The sequence below is a fragment of the Rhineura floridana genome, chromosome 11 (genome assembly GCF_030035675.1).
Source record: "Rhineura floridana isolate rRhiFlo1 chromosome 11, rRhiFlo1.hap2, whole genome shotgun sequence".
NCBI lineage: Eukaryota > Metazoa > Chordata > Lepidosauria > Squamata > Rhineuridae > Rhineura > Rhineura floridana.
Genome location: NC_084490.1, coordinates 36,989,336 through 37,012,398, shown reverse-complemented (window position 1 = coordinate 37,012,398; position 23,063 = coordinate 36,989,336). Strand labels below are relative to the sequence as shown.

Below are 23,063 nucleotides of genomic sequence, written 5' to 3'. Positions count from 1 at the left end.
GCAGCAGTTACCAGGAAAAAAGCACGTACTAGAAAAATAGGGACTGTCTCTGGTAAATAAGGGCAGCTAGAACATATGCATGAGTGTGCATTTAGCTCATAACTCTTCAGAGACTATTACAACACTTCTTACCTTATATGTAAATAAACTACTACCATTGGTGATGTGAAATGACTTGGATCCTGTGTGCAATCACATATATTCCTTGCCCCACAACAACACCTATTCAGACTGAGTGGAGAATCTTCCCACTGAACCCAGGCAAACATGGTGGTCTGCCCAACAGTCTCCATAACACAGCAATGTGAGTATGGCTATTTCTGGCTGCTATCTTTCCTTACAAATAAGTTCAAACAAAATAGGTCATACACAACTCTTTGCAATTGGGCTTTTGTGATTCTCCTGGAATAAGAGAGCAGTTGTCACCAAAGAAATCAACTATTTGGCTCACACACAAATTATTTTCACATGCTTGTGTATTTGTTATTGTCATCAATAATGCTCAGGGTAGTGCACACCATCACTCTGTAAAGTTGGTTGGACTGGGAGCTAGTCCCAGGATCATCATAGCCTAATATGTTTTTACTGGGGATGGGGGAGCAGCAATGGGGAAGAGGGCTATTGCCTTCGAGCTCTGCTTGCAAATTCCAGGAGGCATCTGGTGGCAACTGTGGGGAGCAGGATGGTAAATTAGATTGATCTGATCCAAGAGGGTTCTCCTTATATTCCTAAACAGGCTAATTGACCCAAACAGAATTCAGAGAAATGGACTCAAAGTTTCTTACCTAAATTGCTGGTTTGCGCTATTTAATCTGAGTTAGTGTTGGAGAGTGGCAAACAAACTGAACTATGAATCAGGAACTGTAGTCCATAAAATGTTAGGTAATCCTGTGGCAAATCAATACAGACATGGTAATCCCAATAGGGTTCAGAATACATTTTGTCCTGGTCTTGCTTCTGTTAACCTGAAACAAAGGGCAGTAGGCTCTTGCAGAGAAAGGGCAACTTGATCTGTGTTAAACATCATTGTAGTCCATCAATGGGATTTATTTTCAGGTAAATAAAATTAGGATTGCAGTCTAAACAGCTTTGCCCTATGAGACTTGCTCCCAGGTAAGTGGGCATGGATTTGGAGTCTAGATTTGGCATGGACAGAACAATTGTGCACATGTTTACTCAGAAGTAGTCAATCCCATTGTGTTCAATGGGGCTAACTTCAGAAAATGTACATAGGACTGATAGTAGTTTTGTGTTAGCATATTATTGGGAAAAGGCAACAACAGAAATGACCCATTACAGTGAACATAGGACAATGTTATTGTCAGAAGATAACACTCTCTCTCTCTCTCTCTCTCTCTGTGTGTGTGTGTGTGTGTGTGTGTGTGTAGATTGAAATCTATGGTAGATGCTGCATTATGTCATCTCTGCATCCTAAAGACTGGAAGCAATGTTAATTCACAGATGTTTCCCAAGCATCTGAGCACAGAGCTGGCCATCCTGAAAAGGGCTTCAGATTACAAGATTGCCCTCCTGGTCCAATAACTAACTTGGACACTTAATTTTCCAATTCATAAATTGGAGAATTGCCTAAAGCTTGCTTGTACTGCCTTCAAGTTGATTCCGACTTATGGCAACCCTATGAATAGGGTTTTCATGAGGCTGAGAGGCAGTGACTGGCCCAAGGTCACCCAGTGAGTTTCATGGCTATGTGGGGATTCAAACCCTGGTCTCCCAGGCTAATAAACTCCTACCTGTTTTGACTAAAAGCAGATGGAAGTGCTGTATCTCACATTGTGGTTGTATTGCCTGAATAAGGACTCAGGGAAGCCACAACGAGCCTTTTGAGCTAACAAAACCATGTTTCTCTTAACATCTTTCTCTGCTGCAAACTTGGTAGATAAAATTAAGCAAGCCACCATCTCTTATACTCATCACCCCTATCTGCAGATCTGGAAAATGGGAATGATAATGCAGGCCTGCTTTAACTACTGATTATGATCATCAGTAATCAATTTTGAATCAGACTTTGAATGCCATATAGCTGCTAGGTGTTGTTGTTGTTACTTAATGTCCAGACATGAGAGGTGTTCACACTTTACATTCAATGAATATACAGTCTGTGTAATTGTGTACATAAATAGTTGAGCTGTACACCTCTACAATTATTTGCATGTTACATTTATTGGGTGTACAGTCTGTTTGCCTGTGTACAGGATAGCTGAGCAGTACAAATCAACAAATGTGCACTCTTTCACACAAACACTTGTGCATGTGTGAGAGACACCTTGCACCTGAGTGTGTGTAACATGTGAGCAAGTCTCATCTCCCACATATTTAGTTCTGAACTCTGAGGTACAACTAGGACTGCAGGAAGCAGCACAGCAAAAGTAGGCTCAGCCTCTCTTGGCAGAAAACTTCCTGGCTTGCACTCATGATGGAAACCAATTGTGTCAATTGCATAGCCTGTGTCTAGACCCATGGAGGACTGGCACTGGTCATACACCCTTCCTATTCTTAAGGGAAAGCAAACAACATATGCAGTCCGATGAATTGTAATAATATGACTATGCCCTCAAGAATTCTCTAAACCTAGTCTGGGAACCTTACTCTGATTCCACTAATAGGTCAGTGGGACAGAGTCAATGGACTGCATGAGGGCTAATAAACTGAGGCTCAATCTAGACAAGGCTGAGATGCTGCTAGTGGGTGGTTCTTCTGACCGGATGGTGGATGCTCAACCTGTCCTGGATGGGGTTGCATTCCCTCTGAAGGAGCAGGTTCATAGCTTAGGGGTTCTCCTAGAACCATCTCTGTCACTTGAGGCTCAGGTAGCCTCGGTGGCACAGAGTACCTTCTACCAACTTCGGTTGGTGGCCCAACTACGTCCCTATCTGGACAGGGATAACCTGGCGTCAGTTGTCCATGCTCTGGTAATCTCCAAGTTAGATTACTACAATACACTCTATGTGAGGCTGCCTTTGAAGACAATTCGGAAACTGCAGCTTGTGCAAAATGCAGCGGCCAGATTGGTAACAGGGACCAGACAGTTCGAACATATAAAACTGATTCTGGCCCGCTTGCATTGGCTGCCTGTATGTTTCCGAGCTCGATTCAAACTGATGGTTTTAACCTATAAAGCCTTACACAGCTTGAAACCACAATACCTGATGGAATGCCTCTCCTGACACAAACCCACCTGTACCCTACACTCAACATCCAAGGCCCTCCTCCGGGTGCATCCTCTGAGGGAAGCTGGGAGTCTGGCAACAAGGGAGAGGGCCTTCTCAGTGGTGGCCCCAAATTATGGAATGATATTTCTGATGAGGTGTGCCTGGCGCCAACACTGTTATCTTTTCGGCACGAGGTCAAGACTTTCCTCTTCTCCCAGGCATTTTAGCATGTGTTTTTAATTTTTTTAAGTGTTTTTAAATTTGTATATTTGTTTTTAATGTTTTTAATTGTTGTAAACCGCCCAGAGAGCTTCAGCTATGGGTCGGTATACAAATGTAATAAACAATAATTGAGTTCAGTGGAGTTTCCTCTCTTGTAAGTGTGTATAGGTTTGAAGCCTAAAACACATTGGATAAGACATGGGAAAGGGAGATCAAACTTTACTAGTTAGTTCTCCTGCAGCACCTCCAGTGCATGCTCACTAGGAAGAAAATGCTTCTCAGTTCTGTCTGTGGACACTTCCAGACTCTCACTATTTCCAGGTGAGATTCAGTCTCATACTGGCAAATTCAAGTTGCTCCTGGGCAACAAATCCACTTCCCCTTTTTGCAATAAGTGGTAGGAAAATGCATTGGAAAGTGTGGGATATCATGTGCTTGACACAATCAGAATGAATGCTCAATAAATAGCCTTCATGGATTAATACCTTCTCAGCTGATAATTTAATCCCCATGGAAACAAATGAATATGAATGCTCAATAAATAGGTCATCTGGAAGCATCCTGCAAGTCAAATGCACATTGGAAGAGTTGAAAGATCTTTCTTTGTCACCAAAAAACTAGATAACCGTGGGTTACCCAAGAAACAAAGCAGGGGAAAAAATGGTAAGAAATCCAACCAAGTTGTAACATTATCCTCTCCCTCTTATTGTCCAAAGTAGCTCATTATTTGCTACCTTCAACTGTAATAATATTTTATGTGGAACAATAAAATACAGAAAAAGTGAGCTGGATAGTGGAACAATTGGGGAGTGATGAAAACAAGAACCAATCATATATATTCCAATATCAAATTCATTCTCAGGATGGCAGTCCTTAAACAGCCGAAATGGCACCATCACTGTACAAGAAGGAAATATGAGGAGGCTTGGGGAAACTGACTATAATGGAATTTAAGGATAATAATAATAATAATAATAATAATAATAATAATAATAATAAATTTTATTTCTAGGCCGCCTATCTGGCCGCATAAGCAGCCACTCTAGGCGGCGTACAAGATAAACTAAAACCCAAGAACTACAATATAAAATGAAACTGAACCCACCCATAGCTAAAACCAATGGCACCCAAAAGAAAACAAAAACAAAACAAAACAAAAGACAAAAACCCAGGCCACCTCAGCCAGCCGGGTTATGTATCCCTCCAAAGAGGGACAGGTGATGGAAATTAGTCACAGCTGGCTGGGTACCTGGGACCTGGTCCTGCAGGAGGCACGTCTGCCAGGCAGCAGTCCCACTGGGAAGGGTGGTGGAGGTGGTGTTCCAACAGCAGCAGCAACAGCAGGCTCTCCTTCCCTGGGTGGCGATGTTCTCCTTCTTCCTGCAGGCTCTGGGTCTGAAGGCAGGAATCCCCAGAACGGAGGACTGAGCATACTCAGTGGACACGGCATGCTTATTGTTTGGGGAGTGGACAGGAAAACTAGACAGCATGAGGAGGGATAAAATGGAGTGTGTGTATATATGTATGTATATATAATTCCAGCTGCAGTAAAATTAACTCAGCAGTGCAAAATATAGTAATCATATTTCTGACAAGTTGTGCATGTAGCATTTAGTTAGAACACTGGTGGAGAATCTTTTTTCAGCACAAGGGCCACATTTCTTTACAGGCAACCTTCTGAAGGCCATTTGCCAGTGGTGGGCTGGCCCAGAGGCAAATGAGCAACTATTGCATTTTTACCTTTGTACAGTTTCCACACACCCCTTCTCTATCCTCTATCCAGACAAGCAAAAGGCATTATGAGAGTCCAAGGACACAGGCCCAACAGGCAAAAACCATTTGCAGGGAGGGTGATGAAGAAGAGCCAGTGAGGGGTATGCCAGAAGAGCGGGTGTTATTGAAGAGTGGGGTGTAGCCTGGGGAGTGACCCAAGGCCTAGATAGAGAGGCCTTGAGAACTACAGTCAGCCCCCAAGGTCTGATGTCCCACACTCCCATTTTAAAACATTATAGAGCCATCTCACTCGCTCTCTCATTTTTTTTTGAAGGGAAACAGAACTGTTAAGAGAGAAAAGCTCTTAAACTAAGGCAAGGCAAAATAGCACATATGCATTGCAGCTGCTGGGGGTCTACCAGTGCTGATATATGGGCTGGATTGGGCCCACCTGCCAGTTCCTACCAGTTCCATTGTACCTTGTGATGGGAAGCTGCTGCCTGGCTGTCACTATTGCTGGTGAACCCACTGAGGGAGGGAGGTGGTGGTACTGGGGAACCCACAGATGTCAGGGCCCTATTGGATGGCACAAATGCTCCCTTGAATCAGGAATTAGCTTCATGCATCCATGGAAACTCTCAAAGAGTTCTTCCTCTGCACCTACAATTATATGCATGATTTGTGTATGTGGGGGACTTTTCAGACTGTATGATGGATCTGCATAGCTTAGGAATATAGCCCGCTACTGTGATGCCACTCCCCCTACATTTGTCCACTAGACAAGGGCTTATGTCTGAAATGGGATGAGGTTCATAAATGATCCTTAGGTAAGGACAGGGACGTTAACAAAGCATCTACTATTTTTGTCTGTGGATAGCCTATCTGAACAAAATCCTCTAGCCAGCCTTACCCACATCAACACAATTTGTGTTCTATCTAGCAAAACCCAGTCTGCCAGTCAGTCATAGGAACTTAGGAAGCTGCCTTATACTGAGTTAGCCCATGGGGCCATCTAGCTCAGTCTTGTCTGCACTGACTGACTGACTGCGACTGCCCAGGGTTCTGAGATAGGGCTCTCTCCCAGCCCTACCAGAAGAGGCTGAGGATTGAATCTGAGACCTTCTGCATGCAAAGTAGATACTCTGCCACTGAGCTATGGCCCTTGCCCAAGTAATGTGGACTTTGAAGTGCTTAAGTCCACTTTTTTTTCCAGCCCCACACAGTCGGTAAATACAGCTTTCTCGAGCTGCCAAACACGTATGTTGGACTACAATCAGCTCAGAGGGTTACAGGTTATGTGTGCCTGGGTTTAGCCAAAGGTCATTTTTACCCAGATGTTGTTTGCTAACTAACAATTACCAGACCAGTTCTTGCAAAAACCAATAGTTGTGTGAAGAAAGTGAGGGCTGTCCTTGTGGAAAGCAAGGAGAAATTTGAGTATTCCCATAAGAAGACTGTTTGTCAGGAATGCTTCCTAACTACAGAATGGTTCCCTATCATGGTATGTAGAAGAAGAAGTAGCTGGATTTGGCACTCTTGACAACACTGGGGAACATGCAAATGTACAAGTGTCCTGTGAAAGCAGCTTGAAGCCTGCTTTTGTAGATGACCAAGGAGAATGTGTTTAAACAGGGCCAGCTCCAGATTTTGCAAGGTCCTCAGCAGACTGCCTTTGGTGCCCCCTGTCCCAGTGCTCAGCAGTCTCCTCAGTCCCTGCTATCATTGGGAGGGGGTGATGGAGAAATTGTTATTTTTCTCCTGTGGGTTCTTTGCTGGGGGTCCCTTAAATAATAATCTCTGAGACAGGCTTAAAGCAAAAAGGTAGGCATTTATTAAAAAAAATAAGACAAGCATATGCAAAGTCAGTCCTCCAGAACACATCCAGGAATTATCCAAGAAGGCTGCAAAGAAATATAGTATGCACAGATGTTTTATAGGATACAATTACAACATGTGACAATGATTTAACCAATCCTCCAAGTTGTTTTCTATGTAACATAGCAGTTTCTTCCCGCTTGAAATATTTCCAACCAACCAGATAACTTTATTAAAATAAATACATGTATATTCATAATCAAGCATCCCCATTGTATTCATTGATGTCAATCTGTCCCCTTGCTGATATACCACTATTCTACTGTCATATATTACTGATGATCTTGTACTGTTCTGAAACCAATATGTACCATTACATTCCTTTCTATCATCGCTCCTGATCATTCAAGCTGGTCAAGGAACATCCCTAGAACATAGGACATAACTGCATGTTCCTTTAAACAATACCATGATGCGAGGCCAATTTTGGTTCCTCTTAAAGTGACTGGAAAGTCTATGTGAACATTCCACCCATTACTACACTGCTATAGAGAAAGATTAATTTTATATCACCATACTATAACTGAAGGCCACATAATATAAACAACGATTAGAGAACACAGTGAAGGAAAAGAATAAGTCTGAGCTTAGCCACAGAATTCCCCCCACCTCCATAACACAGTTAATTACTTTAATGAAATAAAATTATACACATCATGCCATTATAAAATCAATATCAAGCTAAAATTTTATCTACTTAGATTTTCTATTATAATGATTTCAGCCTTTTGCTTTCTAATAAAAACCAGAAACCCATTTTCCAAGATCTAATAGTAAGGAATGAATGAATGAATGAATGAATGAGTATTTGATTGAATGAATGAGTATTTATTACGGTCAGTGACCAGCAGAAATAGCAAGAAATATTAACTAAGAAATGGCTTAACAGTACTAAATTAATGATCTTTTGGTCACGGTTTTAGCCATTTCTTGGCACAAAGTGAAGCTCAGGAATTGGCAGCGAGGTGAGTTTGACCGCTCTGCTTTTCTCTACACACAGGGTTTTTAATGCCTGCTGTGTGTGAATAGGGGAAAGAAATCAATTTTTCCTTAATCAATTTTCAGGGGTCCTAATTGCTTGGGGGCCAGGGTACTTGGGGGGTTCTCCCTCAGGGGCAGCAACTGATTCATCTGCCAACCTTACCATCACTCATTTGCTGGTTTATCTGGTGGTAGTGGCGATAGCACTGCCAGGTAAGCCCACTTAGAAGCAAATTTATGGATGGAATGATATCTCAGTGCCAGTACGCTCCACATTTCTGTGGCAATTTGCGATTTTATTTTTTTTAAATCCTCATTTTAGTGTAAAGTTCTCCTAATATATACATTTTTGTATGCAGTTTTGACCAATGTAGACATTTTTGCATTTATCGGCTTTTAATGCAAACCGAATCTGATTTCTCCCCCATCTCTAGAAGCACTCCTGAAGGGTAGGGATGCAGGCCTGGCATCAGCAATAAGCCAAGTGTGGGCACTATTTGGGGTGGAGACTCCTACCTTAATTATGAGGATCCACTTTTACATTGTTAACTTGTTAACTTTTCTTCTTTTATTTTTAAACTAGTGATATGATCCGAATTTCCAGAGATATTTCCAGAGATATATCAGACAAAGAAAAAGTGGCACAAGAAAAATCAAAGTGCACAATTCTCTTCTGAAGCTTGGGGTCAACCTTGCTATGGTAAAGTTTTGCAGTCTATATTGCAGTATTCTTCAGGGATGTGGCAGTGCTAGCACTTTTGGTGATGACGACCCAATCTCTGGGACTGACGTGCATAAGCCCACATATTATTGGGGAAGGGGGTAGCCTGCCATTGGCTGAGCTGCTCAGATGCTAAAAGTGAACAGGGAAGGCACACCAAAGTCCTAGGCAAATAAGTCACATGAGAAGGGGCTTGAGGGATAAGGTGGAGCTGTGGTGTGTATGTGTGTGGGGGCCTAGGAAGAGAAGATGGATTGAGGCAGAATTTGAAGAGAAAACTGGGGGAAACAGAATGGACAAAACAGTTGACTGCAGCCCTCTCCTGCATCCTTACTACAATAGCAGCACAGCTTTAGCCCTGTTCACACAGGCTTTTATTAATCACACACATCCAATCATGTGAGGGGAGAGTTGCCCAAACCTAGGGATGGGTGGATCTATCAATTTGGTTTCTCTCAGTTTATCATTTTTTCCAATCTTCAGTTCTCTACATTACCACATCAGTTTGCATTAAAAAAAAATCTTCAGGAAAATTCATCAGGATTTTAGTGTGAATTTCTCCTAAAACACATTCTCATATGTAATTTTGCCTAACATATACATGTTTTTGCAAATGTTCCCTAATATAATGCATTTTTCTATGTTCTTTTCACACACAGACACACACACATTTGTGTGGGGTGGACTGAATGAACAGCACACGTTGGCAAACCACGCTGCTGTTCTCAGTACACTATCTCTCAAGACATTGCGATCTGACCAGTGGAAAAACAGGATGTGGTTAACTTTATGGCTGTAAACGATACTGACATCTGTAGTGGTTAAATAACTGCCTGCATATTGCCACGTAGATAATGCTGTTGTACTATGTATGTACGTGATGTTATACAATAGTTAAAGGTCATAGGCTGTTTATGGAGAGAAAATAATCCACGCCTCCAAGCGGAGGTAAAATAAAAGCGGAGACGAGAATTACGAGGGGGCTCCGAAATTGAACTCTGGTCTCACCGTGTCTCACTGTGTCGTGATATCTACATCTGGTGACCTCGACGTGATTCAGAACAAACACCCTCGTACCCACTGGCAGGATCAGCCAACGGTGCACCTCAGCGTACAGCTCCCATTCGTGAGTATGGGGGGGGAATTGTCAGCTCAGCAGAAGGTTCATGCACAAGAGCTACAAAAAATTTTAAAACAGGATACCTCAGCTTTTATAAGTCGTTCTCACATTGAATCATTGTTAAAAACAATTCAATGTCAATGTCCATGGTATCCAGAGCAAGGATCACTACGTCAGTCAGATTGGATAAAGATAGGGAGAAAATTACATGAAGAACCAAGAGCACCTATTCACCATCTCTTATTATGGCAAAAGTGTGCTGAGGCCATTAGTCATTTAGGGATAAAAGAGACATCGCTGTTTGCCAATTCTGACCAGAAAACTCCTCTCTATCCCCAACTTTCTTTACCTACACCTGAAAAGGATATTGAGAAATTTGTAAATGCTCCTCCATATAGCCCTCCAGTCCAACAAGAACAGGTTACTGGGAAGGTTAAAGCAGCCATAGCTCAGGCTGCAGCCTCAGGATTATTATCTATGGAAGAAATGGGAGACTGGGAGGGTACAATTTCAGCTTTTCCCGTTACATATCAGCCAGATCCTAATAATGCTAATAATCGCATAGCAACTTGGACAGCTCTTCCGTTTTCTGTTATTAGAGAAATAAATAAGGCAGTAAGAGAATATGGGATTACGGCTAATTATGTACAAGGGATGTTGGAAGGAGTAGCTACTGGATATAACATGATCCCTCAAGATTGGAAGGATCTCTTTAGGATGATTTTGACTCCTTCGCAATATGTAGTTTGGGACCAAGAATTTAGACATGCTGCTATAGCAGCTGGGGATGCTAATATCATTCCCGAGCAAATTTATGGGTCAGGTAATTTTGCTACCATAGCACAACAAGGGGTATTGCCTGAAGCCGCATTTCATCGAACTGCTGAGTGTATACAGAAAGCATTTAAAAAGGTGCCTGCTGGGAAAGAACCCTTACGTTCTTTTACGAATGTACGGCAGCAAGCAACAGAGCCCTATTTTCAGTTTGTTGACCGTTTGAAAGAGGCTCTGACACGGCAGGTTGATAACCCTCAGGCACAAGGGGAATTATTGTTAAAATTAGCTTACGAGAATTCTAACACAGACTGTAAAAAGATTTTGAAAAACATTATTCATAGACCGCAATATGAATTGGGAGACATGATTCAAGCTTGTGCAGAGGTAGGTACACATGTTCATGCCATGACATTGTTAGCTGGGGCATTAAGACAGGGTAACAAACCTACAGGCAATTGTTTTAATTGTCAAAAGCCTGGTCATTTCAGAAGGGAATGTCGGGCTCCTGGCGGAGGAGCATTTAAAGGTGGGGGCACTGTTACAAACCGGCCAAAGAAAATCTGTCCGAAATGTAAAAAGGGTTATCATTGGGCTAATCAGTGTCGTTCAGCTCCCATTACCAATACCAATGTGTCTTCCCGTCCTATTGAGGGAAACTGAACTTGGGGCAGGCTTCCAGCCCCGAATCTCAAGGAAGTGTACCCACCCCTGCTACTCAAGGAAGCGCTGGAATTGATTTAATACATGCAGAGTCAAAAGATGTTCCTTTGCCTGGAGCAGTTCTTTTAATGCCTACCACACTCACTGGCCCTTTACCAGAAGGCACCGTAGGCCTTGTACTACCGCGATCCTCTGCTTCCAAGAATAATATAATGGTGGTACCTGGTGTTATTGATTCTGATTATCAGGGAATTATTTATATTCAGTATTGGAGTCACCTTCCCCTTCAGTTGAAGAAGGGAGATTCTTTTGCGCAACTATTGTTATTGCCATATCGTCTTTTCACATCGAACACTTCCTCCCAAAAACGTACTGGTGGATTCGGATCTACAAGGACGAAATCGCCGAGTGTGAGTATTTCAGGTAATCCTTTCCATCCACAGGTAGCTGCAGTACTGGCAGAAGTGACCAGGGAGAAACCGGTTCGTAAGTATTGTTTAAACAATGTTATTTTTGAAGGTATTATAGATTCTGGGGCAGATGTCACAGTAATTGCTGAACATAACTGGCCATCCTCTTGGCCAGTAGAAGTGGTCCCTTCTGTGTGGGGAGTGGGCGGAGCTCAGGATTCAAAACGGAGTAAGGATTGGATACAAGTTGTTGCTCTTGATGGTGATCGTATAGCCCACATTCGCCCTTGTATTTTGGACATTTCAGTAAATCTGTGGGGAAGGGATTTACTGGAGCAATTCCAGACCACCATTGTTATTAATGATTAGCCAACAAAAGGCAGCTCTTCCTTTACAATGGAAGACAGACATACCCATTTGGGTAGAACAATGGCCCTTACCCAAAGAAAAATTAGAAGCTCTGCACCAACTGGTGAAGGAGCAACTGGAAGCTGATCATATAGCAGAAAGTAATAGCCCTTATAACACCCCAGTGTTTGTGATTAAAAAGAAATCTGGAAAGTGGAGGCTCTTACATGATTTACGAGAAATAAATAAATTAATTGTGCCCATGGGTCCGCTACACATGGGAAAATGCTGTTGCGCTTTCTGATGACCTTCAATGGGCTTTAGTCTCTTATTTGGGCACAATTTCATGTCGTTCCTCATCAGATCCACGGCTTCAAATTACACAAAAAATTCCTATCCAGTTTCAATCTGTAATCAGTTTACAACCCTTACCTGCGGTCACGGTCTATACTGATGGCAGTCCAACTAGAGGGGTTGTTGCATGGCACGAGCAGGGGGTTTGGAAGACAATTTTCACCTTACCCCAAACTTCCGCTCAGAGATCTGAGTTGGCCGCTGTTAGTATGGCGCTGTTGACTTTTGCAGATCAGGAGGTTAACATTATTACCGATAGTCTTTATGTTAAGAATGTTGTACTTGCATTACCCGGTAGTTATGTCTCTCCCATGCTGGACACTAATCTACTTGCTCTTATGCTTACACTTCAAAAACTCATACATACTCGGTCTTGTCGATTTGCTATATTTCATATTCGCAGTCATCAACCTTTCCCAGGATTGTTAACAGAAGGTAATCAATATGCTGATCAGGCTCTTCGTGCCCTCCTTTGCACACCCATAGAAAGTCATGCCCTTCATCATCAAAATGCTAAAGCACTCCAGAAGCAATTCCATCTTACTGCCCAGGAAGCCTCTGCCATTATTCAACAATGTCCCCAATGCACACAGTTAACTCTATCCCCAGAACCAGGAGTGAACCCACGAGGTCTCATAGTTAACCAGTTGTGACAAATGGATGTTACACATTTTCCTACTTTCTCCCCATGGAAGTATTTGCATGTTACAGTAGATACATATTCCGGATACATATGGGTAACTCCTCAGAAAGGGGAAAAAACTAAGAATGTTATTAATCATGTCATTCGTTCTATTGCCATCATGGGCCAACCTCAGACGATAAAAACTGATAATGGTCCTGCATATGTTTCACAGCAATTTGCACAGTTTTGCACTAAGTGGTCCATTACACATTTGTTTGGTATTCCTTATAATTCTACAGGTCAAGCTGTCGTCGAACGTACCAATCGTACCCTTAAAGAGCATTTGCTTAAACAAAAACAAAAAGGAGGAGTACCACTGGGATTGGCCACCAAAGAGGAGTGGCTGGCACAAGTGTTGTTTACCATTAATCATTTAAATTTGTCTCAATCTCCCAATACTCATTTTTCCTTTTCTACTCGAGCGCAGCGGCATTTTCAGCAGTCGGAGTCTCTACCTGCCCCGCGGGTGCAGTTTCGGCAACTACCAAATCCAGAGTGGAAAGGCCCAGTTCCGCTTATAACGTGGGGTCGAGGTTACGCGGCTGTGTCTACGCCTGACGGTCCTGTGTGGGTACCTGCTAGGTGTATCCGGCCCTGGAAAGACGATGTCCTGGCACGATAATCTTAAGAATCCCATCCCTAATTTTTCTCTGCAACTTCAGGATACTGGGATGTCTTCCAGGAAGCGTGGTCGGAATGTTCCGCAACCTCCCGTGACTTGGGGCCAAATAAAGAACTTAGCAACACAAGCAGAAAAAGCAATGGAACAAGCCGGGGTGGACAAGACAACTGAGAATACCATTCTTGCTTTAATTGCGTCTTTAAATACAAATTCTATTTTTGTACTTTGCATTTGTTGGATTTTAGGAAGCGCCGGGGCTGACAGGTTGGGGCAGGAGTTGGGGATGCGGTTTCAACACAATATCTGGGTTCAGTTAGCAAGAATGACAAATGTGAGTGACTTTTGCATGACTGAACATGTACAGGAAATGGGTATGTTGGGAACATGTTTAATACCCGTATGCAAAGCACCTGGGGATATTGGGAACATTACAGGACTTGGGCGGTTCATGAATACTTCAGAGATTAAATATCATACTGTTTCGAATTGGGGAACTCCAACCTTCCAGCTGCCTGTTAATGCTTTTCAATTATTTACATCACATGTTGCAAATTCCATTAATAATACGTGTGCTCGGATGGTTAATTGTAGTCGACATAAGGTGCAGAAGGGATGTCTAAAGGTTGGGAGACCCACATGGAATTGTACACAGCACATTAACATATCCAGTATGTACGGACACATTCCTTTACCAGGTGGATGGTTTTGGACATGTGGAGAAACCACTTTTAATTATGTTCCCGCTAATATTTCTGATACCATCTGTTGCCTGAGTCGACTGGTTCCCATTTTCCTTCATAAAAGGGAGTTGCTAGCCCAACGTAGGAAAAGAGAAGCTGTTGCCATGCCGGCTGATTGTAATGACAAGGTGGAATTGCTTAATAAAGCAGAAAGTGTATCACTAGCCATCTCCCTTGTTGGACTTCCTGCATTGGCAGTAAGTAACAGCAATCAATTACATAAATTAGCCTGTAATTATGTTAAGATGATAAATGCCACCTCTCGAGCCATTGCTTTGTTAAATGAAGAGCAGGGTATATTAAGACAAGCTATCTTGGATAATCGTGCAGCTATAGATTACCTGCTATTACAACATCAGTTGGGGTGCGAAACTATAAAGAATATGTGCTGTTTTAATTTAACTGACAACAGTTTTGAAATCAGAACACAGGTAAAAAACTTGAAGGATCTAGCTAATAACATTTTGCAGGACGCCCCTACAACTTGGTGGCAGTGGCTTTGGAGTTGGCTGCCCACTGGATGGCTAAGTCAGATTCTTAGATATGCTATTCTTTTACTCATTTTAAGTATAGGCTTATGCTGTTTTTTACAATACCTTTTCCAGACGTGTACACCTGTTGCTCCGCGACCATTACGTAGTAATTACTTTTTGCTAAAAAATAAAAAAGGGGGAGATGTGGGGTGGACTGAATGAACAGCACACGTTGGCAAACCACGCTGCTGTTCTCAGTACACTATCTCTCAAGACATTGCGATCTGACCAGTGGAAAAACAGGATGTGGTTAACTTTATGGCTGTAAACGATACTGACATCTGTAGTGGTTAAATAACTGCCTGCATATTGCCACGTAGATAATGCTGTTGTACTATGTATGTACGTGATGTTATACAATAGTTAAAGGTCATAGGCTGTTTATGGAGAGAAAATAATCCACGCCTCCAAGCGGAGGTAAAATAAAAGCGGAGACGAGAATTACGAGGGGGCTCCGAAATTGAACTCTGGTCTCACCGTGTCTCACTGTGTCGTGATATCTACACATTTGTATGCGTGCTTTAGTATATGCATTTTTGTACGCATCAGTTAGCTAGATAACTGCATTGCAAAATTTGGAGAAGTGCAAATTTCAAAGGATTGCTGTACTTTGGTTCAGATATTGTTTCAAAAAGTGTGAATTTGGCAGGTTGGCCTTTAAATGCAAACAATCAAATTTCTCTTTCATCACTGCTCAGACCTGCCACATTTTGTGCACTGGAAGGGGTAGGTTTGAAACAGGACCCTCCTCTAAACATGTAGACTCTCCCTAACATTTAAACCCCTGATTGTGAGGGCTTCTAAATTATTATTTATTTATTTATTATTTATTTAATTTCATTTATAAACCGCCCTTAGCCAATGGCTCCCTGGGCAGTGTACAACATACAATAATAACAATAATCAACAAAAATCACTAGATATAAAATACAAATACATAATAGCAATAATATTAAGGTAATTAAAACATTAAAATACATACAATTAATTAAAATGCCTGGGACAATAGGAAGGTTTTGGCCTGGCGCCGAAAGGATAACAACATAGGCGCCAGGCGTACCTCCTCGGGGAGACTATTCCACAATTCGGGGGCCACCACCGAAAAGGCCCTAGATCTTGTCATTACCCTCTGAGCTTCTTGATGAGTCGGTACTCGGAGGAGGGCCTTAGATGTCAAACGAAGTGCACGGGTAGGTTCATAGCGGGAGAGGCGTTCCATCAGGTATTGCGGGCCCACACCGTGTAAGGCTTTATAGGTCAATACCAGCACCTTGAATCTGGCCTGGAAACAAATCGTTAACCAGTGCAAACGGGCCAGAACAGGTGTAATATGTGAGGACCGATTGGTCCTCGTCAACAGTCTGGCTGCTGCGTTTTGCACTAGTTGAAGTTTCCGAATCGTCTTCAAGGGCAGCCCCACGTAGAGTGCATTACAGTAATCCAGTCTAGAGGTCATTAGAGCATGAACAACTGAGGCGAGGTCGTCACCGCAGAGATAGGGGCGTAGTTGGGCTACCAATCGAAGATGGTAGAACGCATTCCGAGCCACCAAGGCTACCTGAGCCTCAAGTGACAAGGAAGGATCGAAAAGAACCCCCAAACTACGAACCTGTTTCTTCAGGGGGAGTGTAACCCCATCCAGAACAGGATGAACATCATCTGTGCGGAAAAGGCATTCACCAACAGCGTCTCAGTCTTGTCTGGATTGAGTTTCAGTTTATTAGCTCCCATCCAGTCCATTATCGCGGCCAGGCAACGGTTCAGCACATCAACAGACTCACCTGAAGAAGATGAATAGGAGTAATAGAGCTGCGTGTCATCAGCATACTGATGGCAACGCACTCCAAAACTCCGGATGACCGCACCCAGAGGCTTCATGTAGATGTTGAAAAGCATGGGGGACAGAACCGATCCCTGAGGGACTCCACAATGGAGAGTCCAGGGTATCGAGCAATGCTCCCCAAGCACTACCTTCTGGAGATGATCCGCCAAGTAGGAGCGGAGCCACTGCCAAGCAGTACCCCCGACTCCCAACTCCGCGAGTCTCTCCAGAAGGATACCATGGTCGATGGTATCAAAAGCAGCTGAGAGATCAAGGAGAATCAACAGAGTTACACTCCCCCTGTCCCTCTCTCGACAAAGGTCATCATACAGGGCGACCAAGGCTGTTTCTGTGCCAAAACGAGGCCTAAAACCGGATTGAAACGGATCTAGATAATCGGTTTCATCCAAGAGCGCCTGGAGCTGGCTGGCAACCACCCGTTCCAAGACCTTGCCCAGAAATGGAACATTAGCTACCGGTCGATAGTTGTTCAAATTATCTGGGTCCAAGGACGACCTCTTCAAGAGAGGTCTCACTACAGCCTCCTTGAGACGAGGGACAACTCCCTCTCTCAAGGAGGCATTGATCACTTCCTTGGCCCAGCCGGCAGTTCCAGTCCGGCTAGCTTTTACTAGCCAAGAGGGGCAACGGTCCAGTACCGACGTGGTTGCATGCACCAGTCCAAGCATCTTGTCAACTTCCTCAAGCTGCACCAACTGAAACTCATCCAATAATTGAGGACAAGATCTAGGTACCTCAATGGATTCAACTGTCCTAACATTAGAGTCGAGATCCTTACGGATGCATGCGATTTTATTTTGGAAGTGCCCCGCAAAGTCGTTGCAGCGGGCTTCAGATGAATCTGTGATATCCTGAGGGCCAGAGTGTAAAAGCCCTCGTACTATCTTAAAAAGCTCTGCTGGGTGGCATAAAGATGATCTAATAGTGGCAGCAAAATAACACTTTTTTGCTGCCCTTACCGCTTCTACATACAACTTAGTGGAGGCACTTACTAAGGCATAATTGCATCCGTCGGGAGTTCGCCTCCATCTGCACTCCAGCCTCCTCCTCTCTTGTTTCATCACTCTCAGCTCCGGGGTATACCACGGAGCTGTATGAGCTCTACATCGAAGGGGGCGTGCAGGAGCTATCGTGTCAACAGCCCGGGTCATTTCCGTATTCCACAGTTCAACCAGGGCCTCGACAGGAGCACTAGTCTTATCAGCCGGAAAGTTTCCCAGAACCTTCTGAGAACCCAAAGGATCCATTAGTCTCCGGGAGCGGACCAACTTAATAGGTCCCCCACCTTTGCAGAGGGAAAGGATGCCGTAAGCCTAAATCTCAGCAGGCAAATTATTGTGAAATGAGCCAACATATGTAAAACAAGCTCCTGCTTCAGACCTACTCCCTCCCCGGTGGGAGGTGGGGCTAGTGAGGATGTGACTGAAGGAGTGAGTCCAGTGACCACAGCCTTGCTGTCCCCCTCATATGATTGGAATCATTTAGTTAATGAACTTCCAAATAGAGCTTCTGAAAGTTTGGGGGGTTTTTGGGGGAGAGGGTTTTTGCATATGGACCTTGTCATGCAAAATTCAGGCTTCAGGCCATGATATTTACACCATTTTCATTTTTTTTAACTCTGACACTTAAAACCTGTGGTACATTTCCTATAATCAACTAGTTCTTAAATGAATGCTAGCAAGTACTGAATCATTTCACTGATGTAAAGAAAAATGCTGGCAGGAGGCATTGGAATTCAATACACATAAACCCAATAGATTCAATCCAGACTAAGTTAGGCTGCAATCCTATACCCCGTAAGCCTTACTTTACTCAGTGGGATTTATATTTTGAGTGAACATGCATAGGATTGCAGTGTTAGTTCTAACTGAATCAATGGGACTAGTTCATGGCTAATGTTTCACATTAATTTCCATGGGACCTAAAAATACAACAGTCTGGATCCAATCCAAAATTTGTATGTGGGCACATATTTTGAGTCCCTTCTGATTTTATGTGTAATATTATTTTTTAAAGTCAAGAAATAATGTTTATCTTGTGCACTCATTTGGAAACAAAGTTTGTCATATTCTCAGATTTGAGGTTGTTTGAGGAAACTTTAATCACACTCATTAACAGCAGTATTGATTTCCTAGTTTTCTTCCAAAACCTGTACCATTAAAAAAAAATCTAAGGGAAAAACATATCTTGCAGAACTGAAGAGTGCATCATCTGTAGTGGACAGTGTGTTGGGGCAGTGATGCCGACCTCTGGTTGGTCAAGTCACTGCTGCTTACCAGGAAGTAGAGAGGAAGAGGTAAGGTAGCTACCAGGTCAGGGTGGGGTGAATACACTGCTAGGAGCACCAGATTGTCTCTGCTTCATGCATTTGCACCTCATTGACTTCATGGCTGCCTGGCCCCTCCCCCTTCAGCTCCCAGTAAGCAGCAGAAATGTGACCAGCTGAAGGTCTGGTGAATGTCATCCACTTTTGTGCATCATCTGTTTATAGCCTCACTGCTTGGTGTAATGTTGCAAAAAAAGCTTTTGCTATGACTCATGCATATTTTCAAAAAATGATAGTTATTTTTCTCTCTCCTCACTCCCTAGAGTAATGTTCCTAACATTGCCATATTAGCATCAGGTGGAGGTTTGTGGGCCATGATTGCACTTCAAGGGGTGCTGGGAGAACTCCAGAAACAGGTTCTGTTGGATGCTCAGGTTCTACCTGGTAAGTGGAATGACTGGCATAATCATATTAATGGGTGATTGGCATAATCACTTGAAGAAGTAATCACTGAGTGAGAAGGTAATTATTTAATAAGGCTTGTCCTAGATTGCTTCTAATGGGCAACAATGCATTTGATAAAACTAACTCTGGCCATCACAGGAACACAGGAAGCTGCCTTACACTAAGTCAGATTTTCATCCATCCGGCTCAGTACTGTGTACAGTGACTAGCAGTGGTTCTCCAGGATTTCAGTCAGGAGAGACTTTCCCAGCTGTACCTGAAGATGCCAGGGGCTGAACCTGTGACCTTCTGCATGCAAAGCTGATTTGTCTGCCACTAAAATGCAGCCCTTCCCATCTGATAATTCCATGTCTATGATGTTTTAGAGTGTTTTTAGTGATTCTATTTGCTGACCTGGGCTCCTACTGGGAGGAAGGACAGGATATAAATTTAATGAATAAATAAACAATTCAAAATGAGGTATGGGCCACCACAGCCAATCAGCTACAATGTTAATGTAGTAGGCGATTATAAAACAGATTTGCATTACATTCAAGCTTGTTTTCTTTTACCCAGGTAGCACTTGTTTGCAGCAAAGAATGCACATAGCACTGTTTTTAAAGTGGGATGTGCATGTGAGAACACCCCAGGAGTCACATGGTAAAGGAGGACAGAATAGAAGATTATCTCTAGGGTACATTTGCCCAATCCTTGCATATCATACAGGCACAAGATTGGCTGTATACTACAGTTAGCATGGATTTTTTGCAGTATGCAATGTTAAATTGAAAATACCCCCATGACATTCTGATGCTTCCCATAAACTCCTTTAAAAACAAAACCTTACAACACTTATAGTCCTGAAGTCAAAAATGCTTGCTTAACAATCCTCTACATTTTCATGGTGATACACAAAACAGTCAGAGAGAATCGAAAGTTCAAAGTATAAAAAGAGAGAGAGAGAGAGAGAAACCAGACCCCTTTTGAACTCTCACTCGTCTTGAGTTCTCATAATCTGTTGAAATCCATTAAAAATCGGCCATGTTCAGAGCAACTGTAATCCTATTACTGATGTTGCCCCATACTCTGACCTTCACCTTCTGCAGATTAAAAGTTTAAAAAATGTCTGGCTGATTTTTATTAATTTAAGAAATTTATCATTGAACTCAATGAGAAGGCTGGGCACGCTCAGTAAGAACCAACTGTCAGTGTTCTAAAAGCCAGACTCATAGCTGTTGGGTTGGCTAATTGGGGCCACACCCACACCAGATCTTTATTTCACTTTAGACAGTCATGGCATCCCCCAAACAATCCTGGGAAGTGTAGTTTGTGAAGGGTGCTGAGGAGACTCTTATTCCTCTGACAGAGCTCCAGTGGCTAGAGTGGTTTAACAGTCAGTTGCTCTGATTAAAGCTCTGTGAAGGGAACAGGGCAACTTCTAGCAAATCTCAGTTCCCTTCACTAACTACACTTCCCAGGACTCTTTGGGAGAAGCCATGAGTGTCTAAACTGAAATAAAGTTCTGGTGTGAATGTGGTCATGAGAGCTTTGGTTTAAATTTGGGTGGGAGGCTACATGTGCCTGCTGTAGAATAAAAAGGTGGGGAAAGTCTGAAAAAGAATGGAACTGTTCACCATGTTTTCCATTTGGAAAGGAAAGGGACTTCCCCTCTGCCCAGTGCCCACACATCCAATCTCCTCCCCTCCCCCTTCTTTCCCCTCCCCTTCCTGCCCTCCTCCTCCCCTCCCTGCCCTCTCCAGGTCAGTTTCACCTATCCTAAGCATGATTCCACAGGAGTAAATACCACTGAAGTAAAAAAGCATGCAAAAGATCAAACCTGCCCTCCCCTCCACCTCCCTCCTATCCCCTCCCTCTTGCCCCTTCCCTCCCCCTTCACCCCTCCCTTTCCCTCCCCATCCCCTTCCAATCCCCTCCTTCCCCTCCCCCTCCAAATCCCCTCCATGTTCCCAAATTCTTCCAAGCTACACAGGAAGTGGATTGGACTGTGAAAGACCAACCCAAATTGTGTTTGCATTTTGACAAATTTGAAGGGCAGTACAGTATCTCAGAGAGGAGGTCAGGTCTCCTGCTCCCCTGGTGCATTCACTATAGCTTCCCAATTTCCCTGCTTTTTGAAGTTTGATAGAAATATCTGGTGGCTATGGGTACGTTCTTAAACCCAAAGGTTTTGTCCTATTAGAGAATATATATGGACTTCTAGCAGTAACAGCAGCAAGCAGCAAAAGGAGCAAGTATGTTAAAAGGCTGAAGGGCAAAAAAAAAAAAAGGCTGAAGGGCAGTAAATGGACAACTCAGTTCTGAACTGCACAGCCAGAGCAGTGCAAATCAGCTCCATTTGAATAGGAAAGAGGTAGGGAACCAAATGCAACCCTTTGGGCCTCTCCATTTGGCCCTCAGAACTCTCTCTAGGCAACACCTCCTCCCTTGCCACACCCTTCTCAAGCCCTGCTTTGCGCCCTGTTTTTGATTTTTGCCTGTCTGCAATGTGTCCTTGAACACTGATAATGCTTCTTGCTTGCCTGGATGGAGGATACATAGTGTGTGGGGGTGCATGTGCATGCATACAGTGAGGGTTGGTCCTCTAGGGCTACAGGCGAACAGTCCTCTCAATGAGAATGTTAACCAATTTTATTTTTTTTAATAAATCTCAAAGCCACATACTCTTTCCTGTCCCAGAAATATTTTATTATTCTATCTGAACTCAGAGAAGCTCTGCAAATATTCCTGTCAGTCTTCTGTTCTCTAGCCTGGGCTCCTGCTGGGCGGAAGGGCAGGATATAAATCAAATAATAAATAAATAAATAGCCAATCAGCTCACTGTATCACTCAGCCAATCGATTCCTAATCCAAAAATATAGCTATGGCAAAAAGGTTCCTCCCAGGACTGACTGTTTTCTAGCACTAGCAGGCAGTGGCGTACCTAGCATATTTGACACCCAGAGCGGATAACTTTTTAACACCCCCCTCCTCTATATGACAAAATTTTCAGTAATAATCATGAAATGAAATGAAAAATAATAATGGCCCCAGTCCCTCCCCCTGGGCCAGATGTGACACAGAAGTAGACTGCCACTGGGTGTGGGGACTCCACAGAAGCCAAGCGGGAGGCCCTCATCATGTCTGCTGGTACAGTCAGGCTGCAGCAGCTCCAGGAGGAGCCCTCTGAGGAGCGGCTGTGAGCAGGCGAAGCTAGGGGTGTGCCGGGGAAACGGTGACGAGGGCAGGACAGCAAGTGGTGGCCGCGACATCGAGATCATACCGCTTGCTCGCAGGGAGTGTGAAAGAGCCCTGCAGCCGGATCAGACCAGTGACACCACCTAGCTTGCCCCGCTGTTGTCTCAGGGCCAACCAGATGCCCACAGGGATGTTCGCAAGCAGGGCCGGGGAGCAGCACAACAGCCCTCTCGTCTGGCGGCCGGGGGCGCTGCTGAGCAGACAGGCGGGTAGGCAGTGAACAAGTCTGGCTACCGAAGCACCTGTGTGGCTGGAGGGAGGGGTCTGGTGCATTCACACTCTCCCCACCCTGGTATGGAACCCGGCACTCGCCTCGCTCTGCCG

General features: G+C 43.6%; 1 long non-coding RNA gene across 1 annotated transcript; it reads left to right on the top strand.

Moving 5' to 3' along the window:
* Positions 1-236: 236 nt before the first annotated feature.
* On the top strand, positions 237-14,224 carry LOC133366947 (uncharacterized). The gene is made up of 5 exons (XR_009758494.1): positions 237-304; positions 8,545-8,661; positions 9,577-9,808; positions 11,683-11,725; positions 13,464-14,224. It is a non-coding gene; the product is annotated as an uncharacterized LOC133366947 (long non-coding RNA).
* The last annotated feature ends 8,839 nt before the right edge of the window (positions 14,225-23,063 follow it).